A 7316-nucleotide genomic window follows, 5' to 3' on the forward strand; every position below is an offset into this window, starting at 1 on the left:
GTATGTTAGGGACTTCAAGCAAATTTTGGTCTTCGGACCGAAGTAATCTCTGGGGTTGGTAGGGGGATAAGCGGGCCCTCAGGTACGCCGGCCCCAAACCATGCAAGGCCTTAAAGGTTAGAACCAGTATCTTGAAAGTAATCCGGTACTCAATCAGTAATTAATGATGTCCTAAAGATCATGTCCCTTCTCGACCTTCTCTTCTCCAAAGACGCCTTGCCTAAATACCCTAAAGGAACCAGATTCCCATATCTGATCCTGGAAGTGATGCAGGGCCAACTCTGGTTATAGCTCCATATACACTGAAACATTTAATGCAGTTCGAAGGTAGCTACAAATTTTGGCAGGCAGACCACAAATTGCACAAAAGTGTGCAAAGGAAAGCCCTTAATCAGTGCTCTGAGGGTTGTGTCCTCACCATCCAGGCCTCAAACTGGTTCCAGGATTTCCTATCTCATCCCCTACACAGCAAAACCATTTTTTTTCAATGGAGGTTTTAATGTAGCAGCTCTTGAATATTTTATTTAAAGACCCTAAAAATCCCTTACCTAGATGACCCTTACTCAAAAATCTTGTTTTTCCATGAAAGTGTTGACAGGACATGTTCTGCCTGACATTTGCTCTTTGCTCACAATATAAGGTCATGCAAACTGCAGTAATGATTTGGCTGCCCGGATGATGTAAACGTGGGATGAACTATGAACATGTCACCTGAGGATAGTGCATACGTGGAGCAAACTATGGACACTTCACCTGATATGATGAGTAATGAGTTATATAAGTTACAAGGCAACTACGCATGTCCAAAAGGATTGTAATAGTCAGCAAATTCCATTGTCAGTTAGCTTTCTGCGCATGCTCTGTAAAATTGTATAAATTGGAAAGCCACTATAGGCAAGGGGTGGCATTGCGTTTCTTGGGCATTAGCTAACATTGTCACCTGCTCTTGGCCAAAAGTAAACTATCTTGAAGACAACTTCTGCTGTCAGTCTGCTTTCTTCACCCGCGTCCAAACGAAATTCCACAACAGTTTGGAACCGCTTTAGGTTAAGGTAAAGGTTTTCCCCTGACATTAAGTCCAGTCGTGTCTGACTCTGGGGGTCGGTGCTCATCTCCATTTCTAAGCCGAAGAGCCAGCATTGTCCATAGATGCCTCCAAGGTCATGGGGCCGGCATGACTGCATGCAGAGCTGTTACCTTCCCGCTGGAGCGGTACCTATTGATCTACTCACATTTGCATGTTTTCAAACTGTTAGGTTGGTAGAAGCTGGGTCTAACAGCAGGTGCTCACTCCGTTCCCCGGATTTGAACCTGTGACCTTTTGGTCCACAAGTTCAGCAGCTCAGCGCTTTAACACACTGCGCCACCAGGGTCCCGTAGCTGCTTTAAATGACCCTAAAACTAAACATAAAATTCAAATTTATTTAAAAGGAAGCAATAAAGAATATAATAAAGTAATATCAGGATAACAGATACAGCAGAAACATTGGATTGTGACTGTAAGCTTAGAAATAAGAAGTTACAAATAGTGCCAGAACCTGTAACTAGTTACATCTGGGGTTTTATAAGCATGCCACAAAAGCTACTTTGCAAAAGGAGTTAAATGAGCAAGAGTAAAATAATTTACAGTCATAACATGTAACAAAATCTCATTAGTTTTCAAAGTTACCTTGAAAGGCAATTTTAATAGATATTGAATCAGAGTACATGTATTTCATGTACTTTGTCATCCACATGATTTCCAAGCTTTCCCCCCACTTTGAAGTGGCAGAAAGTAATGGAAAGGTAACAGGTTGTGCAACAGGTAACTAATAAGTTGTTTGTTTTTATCGTGGCAATTGGTTATGGACACAATTTATCGTTTCAATACTGTAACAAGTAACAGGATAGATTATTTTTAAAGCATAGATTTTAAAACTTTGCAAAACACCATGAAAACAAATAGGCAAAACAAATAGGCCTTCCAAGAAAATCAGTTCTACAGTGTTGGTGGTCACAGGCAAGGCTTTTTGATATCCCCACTAACTGAAAATGGAAATACATTTGTTTCATTCTGTATTTTAAAATTTCCTGACTGCCTTCTTTGCGTTTCACATCAATCTATATATATAAAAGAGTGATGGCATCACGGCGACCCACAAAACAACAAAACTACAGGCCCCCCAACCTCGAAATTTGACAACACAACCCATCATCCAAGCCTCTAGGTTGATACAACAAAAAGAAAAGAAAAATAAAGTCCTAATTAGAGAGAGAGGAATAATTGCTTTTATCCAATTGCTGCCACTTAGAAGGCTAAGCTCCGCCCACTTGGTCTCCTAGCAACCCAATAAAAAATAATAAAAAACACTAAAAATAATTAAAAACACTAAAAAAATTAATACAATAAAATACTATAATAACAGAGAATAACTAAAAATAATACAAGAAAATAATAAAATATAATAAATAAAAAGATAACTTACAATAAAAATAATTTAAAAATACAAATAACGTCAAATAAAAATTACACAACAATTTTTAACCAATACCACCACCACTTTGCCACAGCAACGCGTGGCCGGGCACAACTAGTTATATGATAAATTATAAAAATGAGGGAAATAAAAAATAGTTCTTTTCAATTAGCTAAAAAGCAGAGAATCAGACAAAACTGTACTGATTTAAAATATCTAGGAAAATATGAAAATATCAAACTGCTGTAAAACGTTGGCCTGAGTTGTATTGCTTTTGCAAAAACATTCCAAATGTCTGGGTGGCACCATAAAAGAGTTTTTTCCTATTGTGTCCTTAACACTATGTTTCTCTTGCTTAAGGTTGTCTCATCCAATGGTCTTAAGGAAGAGACAGCTTGGTATGGAAGGAGACACTATATTTTGGTCTCAGGTTCTTTAAGGTAAACACTTTGAATCTGTCCTGATGGCGAGGAAGCAGTCAGTATCCTTCTGAAGATGTGGATATATTTTTGTGTTGTTAACTTTATCAAGTTGACTTCAAATTATAATAAACTCATGAATGTGAAACCTTCAGTGCCATCCAACATGGAGCTGTGAGTCTATCCATGAGAAATGCGCTCTTCCTGGCTTACCAAACATTATTATATTTCTTAGTGAGTCATGTCTTTTCACGATAAGCCCAAAGCACAATATTTTTTAGTTTAGCCATCTTGAATTCTTGCTTTTTCAAACACACACCATCAGAATAGGGGTATTGCTCCTTTGGCAATCCTCCTTCAGTTTCTTGTTTGGATGCATTCACCCCCAAAGATGCCACAAGCCATGCGGTTAGGGTGCCTTGGTAGAGAGAAACGTCTCTGGGTGCAAACACTTGAGGGAAGTGATGGGGCCCGGAGTGCTATTTTGGGTGGCAGGGTCAGTCGGGGCCTCAGGGCCGGGAACAATGATGTCACACAATGTGGCCATTAATCTGCTTGGGGGCTGCAAGATTGGAGGTCATCACCATGGTTACCCAGACTGTGAGACACTTATTGCTCAGTGGTCTCAGTTGGGAGGGGAGAGGCAGGAGCCCATTCCCAAGGCGCTCTTAAACCAGACTGTCAAGGAAACGAGGAGCTTTGCCTTTGTTTTGCCTCCATATAGGCAATTCATTGAGACAAGGTTCGAGCTTCTTGGCTTTCTGAAGAAAGGATCATAAGAGTCATCGCGTTGGAAGAGACCCCAAGTGCCATCCAGTCCAACCCCCTTGTGTGGCAGGAACACACAATCAAAGCACTTCCGACAGATAGCCAGCCAGTCTCTGCTTAAAAACCTCAAGAGACGGTAACTCCACCACATTTTTTCTAGTTCAGGAGCATTTTCCCATTAGGAAACTGTTAAAGGATCATCACAATGTACAGTATATCTGGAATGGGTCAAACATGCATCCATTGGCTGCCGTTTATTTTCCAGGCCCAATTCAAGGTGCAGGTTATCACCTACAAAGCCCTAAACGGTTTGGGACCCACCTACCTTTGAGACCGCATTTCCCCCTATGAACCTGCACGACCTCTTCGTTCATTGGGGGAGGCCCTCCTCTTGCTCCCACCACCTTCACAATCACAGCTGGTGGGGACGAGGGAGAGGGCCTTCTCCATTGTGGCCCCCTGGCTCTGGAACTCGCTCCCCGGGGAGATTAGGCAGGCCCCTCCCCTCCTCTCCTTTTGGACGAGCCTGAAGACTTGGCTCTTCCAAGAGGCTTTTGGTGACTGATCTCTGTATGATCGACCTGTTGTCGATTACAGTGAATGCCTTCCCCAGTATTATAATGGCACTTTATAGCCATCATAGCTGAGTAACCACCCTCCCCTGATGACATGATATATTTGCATATTTTATTTTATCATTGTGTTGTATCTGATTTTGCTGTGAGCCGCCCCGAGTCCCCTTTGGGGGAGATAGAGGCGGGATATAAATAAACTTATTATTATTATTATTATTATTATTATTATTATTATTATTATTATTATTATTAGCACTTTTAGCACTTTGGCCTAGATTCTTTGAACCCAATCCATGATTTTAACATTTTATCTTGTACTAGCTGTGCCCGGCCATGCGTTGCTGTGGCGAAGTATGGTGGTATGGGAAATAAAGTATTGAGGAATTGGTGGTAGTTAAGGTAAAAGGTAAACATTTTCCCCTGACGTTAAGTCCAGTCGTCTGATTCTGGGGGTTGGTGCTCATCTCCATTTCTAAGCCAAAGAGCTGGCGTTGTCCGTAGACTCCTCCAAGGTCATGTGGGATGACTGCATGGAGCGGCGTTACCTTCCCACCGGAGCAGTGCCTATTGATGCACTCACATTTGCATGTTTTTGAACTTCTGGGTTGGCAGAAGCTGGAGCTAACAGTGGGGGCTCTCTCCGCTCCCCCAATACAAACCTGCGGCCTTTCGGTCCAGAAGTTCAGCAGCTCAGCGCTTTAACACGCTGCGCCATCAGGGGATATTATTTCCTAAAAGTTGTGAATATACAATATTTCTGATTTTTTTTTGTTTTTTGTTTGTCTCTTGGAGGCAAGTATGAATGCTGCAATTAGGAGAAATGATTAGGATGTAATGGCCTTGCAGCTTTAAAGCCTGGCTGTTTCCTCTGAGTGATTTTTTTGTTGGGAGGTGTTAGCTGGCCCTGATTGTTTCCTGTCTGGAATTCCCTTGTTTTCAGAGTGGTGTTGTTTGCGATATTTTATGTGCTTCTAATGTCTGTGGCCCTAAGAAAACAGAGGATTTGCCAGTCTTTGATGATGGGAATACTTTGTTGGGAGGTGTTAGCTGGCCCTGATTGTTTCCTGTGTGGAATTCCCGTTTTCAGAGTGTTGTTCTTTATTTAGTGTTCTGATTTTAGAGATTGTATTGTTCTGTTTTATTATACCACATTAATTTTTATATATTCTGATTTTAGTGTTTTTGAATACTTGGAGCCAGATTGTATTCATTTTCACGGTTGACCGCAACACAATAATAATAATAATAATAATAATGATAGTAATAATAATGACTTTGGAAATACACAGTGCTTCACTGCCTTCTCAGCTTCCTTTCTGGAAGAATCCTTTCTTGGGAGGTGTTAGCTGGCCCTGATTGTTTCCTTTGTGGAATTTCTAATTTCACTGCTTTATTTACTTTCTTTATTTCTTTATTTACTGTCCTGGTTTTAGAGATTATATTGTTCTGCATTATTCTATCCCAGAAATTATTTCATATCAAAGTAGAATCTCACTTATCCAACATTTGCTTATACAATGTTCTGGATTATCCAACACAGTCTGCCTTTTCATAATCAATGTTTTTGTAGTCGGTGTTTTAAATTCACTGTGATATTTTAGTGGTAAATTTGTAAATACAGTACAGTAGAGTCTCACTTATCCAACATAAACGGGCCGGCAGAATGTTGGATAAGCGAATATGTTGGATAATAAGGAGGCATTGAGGAAAAGCCTATTAAATATCAAATTAGGTTATGATTTTACAAATGAAATACCAAAACATCATGTTATACAACAAATTTGACAGAAAACGTAGTTCAATACGCAGTAATGCTATGTAGTAATTACTGTATTTATGAATTTAACACCAAAATATCACGATATATTGAAAACATTGACTACAAAAATGCGTTGGATAATCCAGAACATTGGATAAGTGAGACTCTACTGTAATTACTACATAACATTACTGCGCGTGGAACTACCTTTTCTGTCAAATTTGTTGTATAATATGATGTTTTGGTGCTTAATTTGTATAACGATGACCTAATTTGATGTTTAATCGGCTTTTCCTGAATCCCTTCTTATTATCCAACATATTCACTTATCCTGCCGGCCTGTTTATGTTGGATAAGTGAGACTCTACTCTACTGTATATTGATAATCTTATATTATCTGCTCAGAACTGGATTATATGAGGTCCCTTCTTCACAGCTGTATAAAATGCCCACTGAAGTGGATTATATGGTAGTGTGGAGTCAAGATAATCCAGTGCAAAGCAGATAATATAAGATTATAAATGGGTTATATAGCTGTGTAGAAGGGCCTTGAGTCTACACTGCCATATAATCCAGTGCAAATTAGATAATCTGTGGAAGAAGCCTAAGTGAGGCCTAAATCTGCCTGTCCCCTAACTGCATCCTGGCTGTCCTTTGGCTGAATTGGTTGCTAGGCGACCAAGTGGGCAGAGGTTAGCCCTCTAAACTGGCAGCAATTGGATAAAAACAATTATTGCTCTCCCTCTAATTAGGACTTTATTTTTCTTTTCTTTTTGTTGTATCAACCTTGAGGCGTGGGTGATGGGTTGTGTTGTCAAATTTCGAGGTTGGGGGGCCTGTAGTTTTGTTGTTTTGTGGGTCGCCGTGATGCCATCACTCTTTTATATATATAGATGTGGTTTTTTATGACTTGCTTTTATTGTCTGATTGATTGGTTTTATTGTTTTGTTTTTATTGTTCTGTTCGGGCTTGGCCCCATGTAAGTCGCCCTGAGTCCCTTCGGGGAGATGGGGCGGGGTATAAGAATAAAATTATTATTATTATTATTATTATCAACACAACGACGTTGTATGACACAGCAAACAAGATAGATATGCTGGATTTCGTTTCGCAAAACCACAAGTCGAACACTTCCCAAGTGTCTAGGACTGTGTGATGTATTTTCTGATGATGTGTGCAGATCCCAGTAGGGTGGCCTTTTGCAGTTGGCAGATGGTGATTTTGTCAATGTCTATTGTTTCCAAATGCCGGCTGAGATCTTTTGGCACAGCACCCAGTGTGCCCATCACCACCGGGACCACCTGTACTGGTTTCTGCCAGAGTCTTTGAAGTTCAATCT

This window comes from Anolis carolinensis, unplaced genomic scaffold (genome assembly GCF_035594765.1).
Source record: "Anolis carolinensis isolate JA03-04 unplaced genomic scaffold, rAnoCar3.1.pri scaffold_8, whole genome shotgun sequence".
NCBI lineage: Eukaryota > Metazoa > Chordata > Lepidosauria > Squamata > Dactyloidae > Anolis > Anolis carolinensis.